Below are 8,973 nucleotides of genomic sequence, written 5' to 3'. Positions count from 1 at the left end.
GAAACATGACAAAACTCAAATTTAGATCATATTAAATAAAAAAAAAACACGAAAAAAACGCAGTTCTAGGCTAGAGTAAATAAACATAAATCCCCCAAGTCTAACCTCCATATAAAATAAGAAACATGACAAAAACTTAGTTCTATATTTACATTAAATGAGAAACACGATAAAAACTCAATCCTAGATTCAGCTCCATATCAAATGAGAAACGTGACAATAACCCAATTCTAGGCCCCTTTACAAATGAGAAACATGATAATAACGCAATTCTGGGCCCCTTTACAAATGAGAAACATGATAATAACGCAATTCTGGACCCCTTTACAAATGAGAAACATAATAATAACCCAATTCTGGGCCCCTTTACAAATGAGAAACATAATAATAACCCAATTCTAGGCCCCTTTACAAATGAGAAACATGATAATAACGCAATTCTGGGCCCCTTTACAAATGAGAAACATGATAATAACGCAATTCTGGACCCCTTTACAAATGAGAAACATGATAATAACGCAATTCTGGGCCCCTTTACAAATGAGAAACATGATAATAACCCAATTCCAGGCCCCATTACAAAAGAGAAACGTGACAATAACCCAAGTCTAGGCCCCATTACAAATGAGAAACGTGACAATAACCCAATTCAAGGCCCCATTACAAATGAGAAACGTGACAAAAACCCAAGTCTAGGCCCCATTACAAATGAGAAACGTGACAATAACCCAAGTCTAGGCCCCATTACAAATGAGAAACGTGACAATAACCCAAGTCTAGGCCCCATTACAAATGAGAAACGTGACAATAACCCAAGTCTAGGCCCCATGACAAATGAGAAACGTGACAATAACCCAATTCTAGGCCCCATTACAAATGAGAAACGTGACAATAACCCAAGTCTAGGCCCCATTACAAATGAGAAACGTGACAATAACCCAAGTCTAGGCCCCATGACAAATGAGAAACGTGACAATAACCCAATTCTAGGCGCCATTACAAATGAGAAACGTGACAATAACCCAATTCTAGGCCCCATTACAAATGAGAAACGTGACAATAACCCAAGTCTAGGCCCCATTACAAATGAGACACGTGACAATAACCCAATTCTAGGCCCAATTACAAATGAGAAACGTGACAATAACCCAAGTCTAGGCCCCATTACAAATGAGAAACATGACAATAGCCCAATTCTAGGCTCCATTACAAATGAGAAACATGACAATGACGCAATTCTGGGCCCCATTACAAATGAGAAACGTGATAATAACTCAAATCTAGGCCCCATTACAAATGAGAAACATGACAATGACGCAATTCTGGGCCCCATTACAAATGAGAAACATGAAAATAACCCAATTCTAGGCCCCATTACAAATGAGAAACATGACAATAACCCAATTCTAGGTCCCATTACAAATGAGAAACATGACAATAACCCAATTCTAGGCCCCATTACAAATGAGAAACATGACAATAACCCAATTCTAGGCCCCATTACAAATGAGAAACATGACAATGACCCAATTCTAGGCCCCATTACAAATGAAAAACATGACAATAACCCAATTCTGGGCCCCATTACAAATGAGAAACATGACAATGACGCAATTCTGGGCCCCATTACAAATGAGAAACATGACAATAACTCAATTCTAGGCCCCATTACAAATGAGAAACATGACAATAACCCAATTCTAGGCCCCATTACAAATGAGAAACATGACAATAACCCAATTCTAGGCCCCATTACAAATGAGAAACATGACAATAACCCAATTCTGGGCCCCATTACAAATGAGAAACATGACAATAACCCAATTCTGGGCCCCATTACAAATGAGAAACATGACAATAACCCAATTCTAGGCCCCATTACAAATGAGAAACATGACAATAACCCAATTCTAGGCCCCATTACAGATGAGAAACAAGACAATAACCCAATTCTAGGCCCCATTACAAATGAGAAACATGACAATAACCCAATTCTAGGCCCCATTACAAATGAGAAACATGACGATAACCCAATTCTGGGCCCCATTACAAATGAGAAACATGACGATAACGCAATTCTGGGCCCCATTACAAATGAGAAACATGACAATAACCCAATTCTAGGCCCCATTACAAATGAGAAACATGATGATAACGCAATTCTGGGCCCCATTACAAATGAGAAACATGACAATAACACCAATCCTAGGCCAGATTACAAATGAGAAACATGATGTTAACGCAATTCTGGGCCCCATTACAAATGAGAAACATGACAATAACCCAATTCTAGGCCCCATTACAAATGAGAAACGTGACAATAACCCAAGTCTAGGCCCCATTACAAATGAGAAACGTGACAATAACCCAAGTCTAGGCCCCATGACAAATGAGAAACGTGACAATAACCCAAGTCTAGGCCCCATTACAAATGAGAAACGTGATAATAACCCAATTCTAGGCCCCATTACAAATGAGAAACGTGACAATAACCCAATTCTAGGCCCCATTACAAATGAGAAACGTGATAATAACCCAAGTCTAGGCCCCATTACAAATGAGAAACGTGACAATAACCCAATTCTAGGCCCCATGACAAATGAGAAACGTGATAATAACCCAATTCTAGGCCCCATTACAAATGAGAAATGTGACAATAACCCAATTCTAGGCCCCATTACAAATGAGAAATGTGACAATAACCCAAGTCTAGGCCCCATTACAAATGAGAAACGTGACAATAACCCAAGTCTAGGCCCCATGACAAATGAGAAACGTGACAATAACCCAAGTCTAGGCCCCATGACAAATGAGAAACGTGACAATAACCCAATTCTAGGCCCCATTACAAATGAGAAACATGACAATAACCCAATTCTAGGCCCAATTACAAATGAGAAACGTGACAATAACCCAAGTCTAGGCCCCATTACAAATGAGAAACATGACAATAACCCAATTCTAGGCCCCATTACAAATGAGAAACATGACAATGACGCAATTCTGGGCCCCATTACAAATGAGAAACGTGACAATAACTCAAATCTAGGCCCCATTACAAATGAGAAACATGACAATAACCCAATTCTAGGCCCTATTACAAATGAGAAACATGACAATAACCCAATTCTAGGCCCCATTACAAATGAGAAACATGACAATAACCCAATTCTAGGCCCCATTACAAATGAGAAACATGACAATAACCCAATTCTAGGCCCCATTACAAATGAGAAACATGGTGATAACGCAATTCTGGGCCCCATTACAAATGAGAAACATGACAATAACCCAATTCTAGGTCCCATTACAAATGAGAAACATGACAATAACCCAATTTTAGGCCCCATTACAAATGAGAAACATGACAATAACCCAATTCTAGGCCCCATTACAAATGAGAAACATGACAATAACCCAATTCTAGGCCCCATTACAAATGAGAAACATGGTGATAACGCAATTCTGGGCCCCATTACAAATGAGAAACATGACAATAACCCAATTCTAGGCCCCATTACAAATGAGAAACATGACAATAACCCAATTCTAGGCCCCATTACAAATGAGAAACATGGTGATAACGCAATTCTGGGCCACATTACAAATGAGAAACATGACAATAACCCAATTCTAGGTCCCATTACAAATGAGAAACATGACAATAACCCAATTTTAGGCCCCATTACAAATGAGAAACATGACAATAACCCAATTCTAGGCCCCATTACAAATGAGAAACATGATGATAACGCAATTCTAGGCCCCATTACAAATGAGAAACATGGTGATAACGCAATTCTGGGCCCCATTACAAATGAGAAACATAACAATAACCCAATTCTAGGCCCCATTACAAATGAGAAACATGATAATAACCCAATTCTAGGCCCCATTACAAATGAGAAACATGGTGATAACGCAATTCTGAGCCCCATTACAAATGAGAAACATGACAATAACCCAATTCTAGGTCCCATTACAAATGAGAAACATGACAATAACCCAATTTTAGGCCCCATTACAAATGAGAAACATGACAATAACCCAATTCTAGGCCCCATTACAAATGAGAAACATGGTGATAACGCAATTCTGGGCCCCATTACAAATGAGAAACATGACAATAACCCAAGTCTAGGTCCCATTACAAATGAGAAACATGACAATAACCCAATTTTAGGCCCCATTACAAATGAGAAACATGACAATAACCCAATTCTAGGCCCCATTACAAATGAGAAACATGACAATAACCCAATTCTAGGTCCCATTACAAATGAGAAACATGACAATAACCCAATTTTAGGCCCCATTACAAATGAGAAACATGACAATAACCCAATTCTAGGCCCCATTACAAATGAGAAACATGATGATAACGCAATTCTAGGCCCCATTACAAATGAGAAACATGATGATAACGCAATTCTAGGCCCCATTACAAATGAGAAACATGACAATAACCCAATTCTAGGCCCCATTACAAATGAGAAACATGACAATAACCCAATTCTAGGCCCCATTACAAATGAGAAACATGACAATAACCCAATTCTAGGCCCCATTACAAATGAGAAACATGGTGATAACGCAATTCTGGGCCCCATTACAAATGAGAAACATGACAATAACCCAATTCTAGGCCCCATTACAAATGAGAAACATGACAATAACCCAATTCTAGGCCCCATTACAAATGAGAAACATGACAATAACCCAATTCTAGGCCCCATTACAAATGAGAAACATGACAATGACGCAATTCTGGGCCCCATTACAAATGAGAAACATGACAATAACCCAATTCTAGGTCCCATTACAAATGAGAAACATGACAATAACCCAATTTTAGGCCCCATTACAAATGAGAAACATGACAATAACCCAATTATAGGCCCCATTACAAATGAGAAACATGATGATAACGCAATTCTGGGCCCCATTACAAATGAGAAACATGACAATAACACAATTCTAGGCCCCATTACAAATGAGAAACATGATGATAACGCAATTCTGGGCCCCATTACAAATGAGAAACATGACAATAACCCAATTCTAGGCCCCATTACAAATGAGAAACATGATGATAACGCAATTCTGGGCCCCATTACAAATGAGAAACATGACAATAACCCAATTCTAGGCCCCATTACAAATGAGAAACATGACAATAACCCAATTCTAGGCCCCATTACAAATGAGAAACATGACAATAACCCAATTCTAGGCCCCATTACAAATGAGAAACATGACAATGACGCAATTCTGGGCCCCATTACAAATGAGAAACATGACAATAACCCAATTCTAGGCCCAATTACAAATGAGAAACATGACAATAACCCAATTCTAGGCCCCATTACAAATGAGAAACATGGTGATAACGCAATTCTGGGCCCCATTACAAATGAGAAACATGACAATAACCCAATTCTAGGTCCCATTACAAATGAGAAACATGACAATAACCCAATTTTAGGCCCCATTACAAATGAGAAACATGACAATAACCCAATTCTAGGCCCCATTACAAATGAGAAACATGACAATGACGCAATTCTGGGCCCCATTACAAATGAGAAACATGACAATAACCCAATTCTAGGACCCATTACAAATGAGAAACATGACAATAACCCAATTCTAGGCCCCATTACAAATGAGAAACATGGTGATAACGCAATTCTGGGCCCCATTACAAATGAGAAACATGACAATAACCCAAGTCTAGGTCCCATTACAAATGAGAAACATGACAATAACCCAATTTTAGGCCCCATTACAAATGAGAAACATGACAATAACCCAATTCTAGGCCCCATTACAAATGAGAAACATGACAATAACCCAATTCTAGGCCCCATTACAAATGAGAAACATGACAATAACCCAATTCTAGGTCCCATTACAAATGAGAAACATGACAATAACTCAATTTTAGGCCCCATTACAAATGAGAAACATGACAATAACCCAATTCTAGGCCCCATTACAAATGAGAATCATGACAATAACCCAATTTCAGGCCCCATTACAAATGAGAAACATGACAATAACCCAATTCTAGGCCCCATTACAAATGAGAAACATGACAATAACCCAATTCTAGGCCCCATTACAAATGAGAAACATGATGATAACGCAATTCTAGGCCCCATTACAAATGAGAAACATGATGATAACGCAATTCTGGGCCCCATTACAAATGAGAAACATGACAATAACCCAATTCTAGGCCCCATTACAAATGAGAAATATGACAATAACCCAATTCTAGGCCCCATTACAAATGAGAAACATGACAATAACCCAATTCTAGGCCCCATTACAAATGAGAAACATGACAATAACCCAATTCTAGGCCCCATTACAAATGAGAAACATGGTGATAACGCAATTCTGGGCCCCATTACAAATGAGAAACATGACAATAACCCAATTCTAGGCCCCATTACAAATGAGAAACATGACAATAACCCAATTCTAGGCCCCATTACAAATGAGAAACATGACAATAACCCAATTCTAGGCCCCATTACAAATGAGAAACATGACAATAACCCAATTCTAGGCCCCATTACAAATGAGAAACATGGTGATAACGCAATTCTGGGCCCCATTACAAATGAGAAACATGACAATAACCCAATTTTAGGCCCCATTACAAATGAGAAACACAACAATAACCCAATTCTAGGCCCCATTACAAATGAGAAACATGACAATAACTCAATTCTAGGCCCCATTACAAATGAGAAACATGACAATAACCCAAGTCTAGGCCCCATTACAAATGAGAAACATGACAATAACCCAAGTCTAGGTCCCATTACAAATGAGAAACATGACAATAACCCAAGTCTAGGTCCCATTACAAATGAGAAACATAACAATAACCCAAGTCTAGGCCCCATTTCAAATGAGAAACATGACAATAACCCAATTCTAGGCCCCATTACAAATGAGAAACATGACAATAACCCAATTCTAGGCACCATTACAAATGAGAAACATGACAATAACCCAAGTCTAGGCACCATTACAAATGAGAAACATGACAATAACCCAATTCTAGGCCCCATTACAAATGAGAAACATGACAATAACCCAAGTCTAGGCCCCATTACAAATGAGAAACATGACAATAACCCAATTCTAGGCCCCATTACAAATGAGAAACATGACAATAACCCAAGTCTAGGCCCCATTACAAATGAGAAACATGACAATAACTCAGAAACTCACCATTCCTACTGCCCTCATGAGTTGATTTCTTCTTGGAAGTCCATTCATCTCCTCCAATGGTTATGATTTCTCGTTCTTCGTCCATGATCTTCAATTTATTGCCCCAATATCCAATGACCGCTCGGGTCTGATCGGAGGACAAACGGGGAGGAGTCTTCTGACCCTTGGCTACAGTCGCCATCTTCAGTGAAGTTCTAAGATAAATTAAAATACTAATTAATCAGATATTCTTTATTAATACCTATGGTGCAGTGCATTAGATGCACTGTAAGCGCATATCCCACACTAGTCCTATTACTCACGGCAAATTAACGATTAGAATATTTTACCGGAAGCAGCATTTCAAGTCCGGAGAGGAAACAAATGCTCTCACACAATGGGAATCCCGGCAAAATAGCCGGAACAGTAAGTGACTCACAGCTAAATAGCCACCGCATCAAGTAAGCGAGTGAAGAACTGATAATTTTACCAAATTGGAAAGCTAGTAGCCTACTGTATAAGAATGATTAATTGATATAAATGATAATGTATTCGAGTGGGTCTACATGGAAACGAATTCACTAAAAACACACGAGTTGAAATATAAGGAATAATTCTATAAAGAAGTTGGTCAGGAAAATGGGAGAAAGGGCGCAGTGTATTTTGTACTTACCTTACGAAGAGTCCGGAAGAACGAAGACAGGAACACTACAGAGTACAGTGCTGACTATACACTGACTGACTGTCGCCATTCGCCAAGACTTGCGAGTCGCCAGTCGGTACTCAGTACGTGTAACGTGTTACTGTTACAGGAAGATTGGAGTTGCCAGATATAAATTTACCTTCGTTATCTTATAACTAAAAGTTTACTGATTCCAGTATTTAATTTCATTATTCAATCCATTACATTTTATTATTCCAACATCAAATAATATTAACTGAACACTTTGACGAGATTTATATTTAAAATAAAATTTTTAATTGGAAAATAGGAAACTGTGTATATACGTTCGTATGTTGCCATCCTGATACTAATAATTGCCATATCGTTGGTCAAATATTATTTTAGACTTATCTCATATGATCATGATGAAATGAACGATAATGGATTTGTGATTCACACATGTTACCGCAATAACTTTATTGTTGATTAATGACGTTAATTAGCTTGTAAATTATGTGATAAGGGGTTATAGGCTATAAGGTATTTAAAAAAAATAAAATAAATAAACACGCACAGTTCAGGTGTTTCAACGGCAGATGAAGTTTGTAAACCAAGTGTTATATCTTCCGTTGTCAATTCCTTTATGATGGTTGTTGTAATACGTCTCAAATATAATACAGGTAACTTTAAATAGCTGAATTTAAATAAATATTTGTTATCATTGGTATAAAATGAATTTGTTCATTATGATATATATTGCTATTCAAAACCGAAGACAGACAGCAGAATCCAACAACGATGAAACACACTTGATTTCATTATAAAGTGAATGTTGAATTTTGTGACTCAGATAAGAACACTTTTCAGCCAACAAAGAAAAACTTTGATAACTGGAGAAATTGCTTTACTGATAAAGTAACTCCAGACTATGGTTTTTGTTCTATCTTAAATGAACTAAGCCAGGCTTGCTCTGGAGACGTTGCTTTTCTGATAAAGTAACTCCAAGCTATGGTTTTTGTTCTATCCTAAATGAACTAAGCAAGGCTTGTTCATGAAAATACACGTATCATTGTTATTCT

The 8,973-nt window shown here is 37.9% G+C and overlaps 1 pseudogene; it reads right to left on the bottom strand.

Annotated features, from left to right (window-relative positions):
• Positions 1-8,030, bottom strand: part of LOC137628883 (uncharacterized) — a 21,739-nt pseudogene extending 13,709 nt beyond the window's left edge.
• Between the last annotated feature and the right edge of the window lie 943 nt (positions 8,031-8,973).

The sequence above is a fragment of the Palaemon carinicauda genome, chromosome 36, assembly GCF_036898095.1.
Source record: "Palaemon carinicauda isolate YSFRI2023 chromosome 36, ASM3689809v2, whole genome shotgun sequence".
Taxonomy (NCBI): domain Eukaryota; kingdom Metazoa; phylum Arthropoda; class Malacostraca; order Decapoda; family Palaemonidae; genus Palaemon; species Palaemon carinicauda.
The sequence above is the reverse complement of the archived record's forward strand: the minus strand, read 5'-3'. Positions and strand labels throughout refer to the sequence as shown.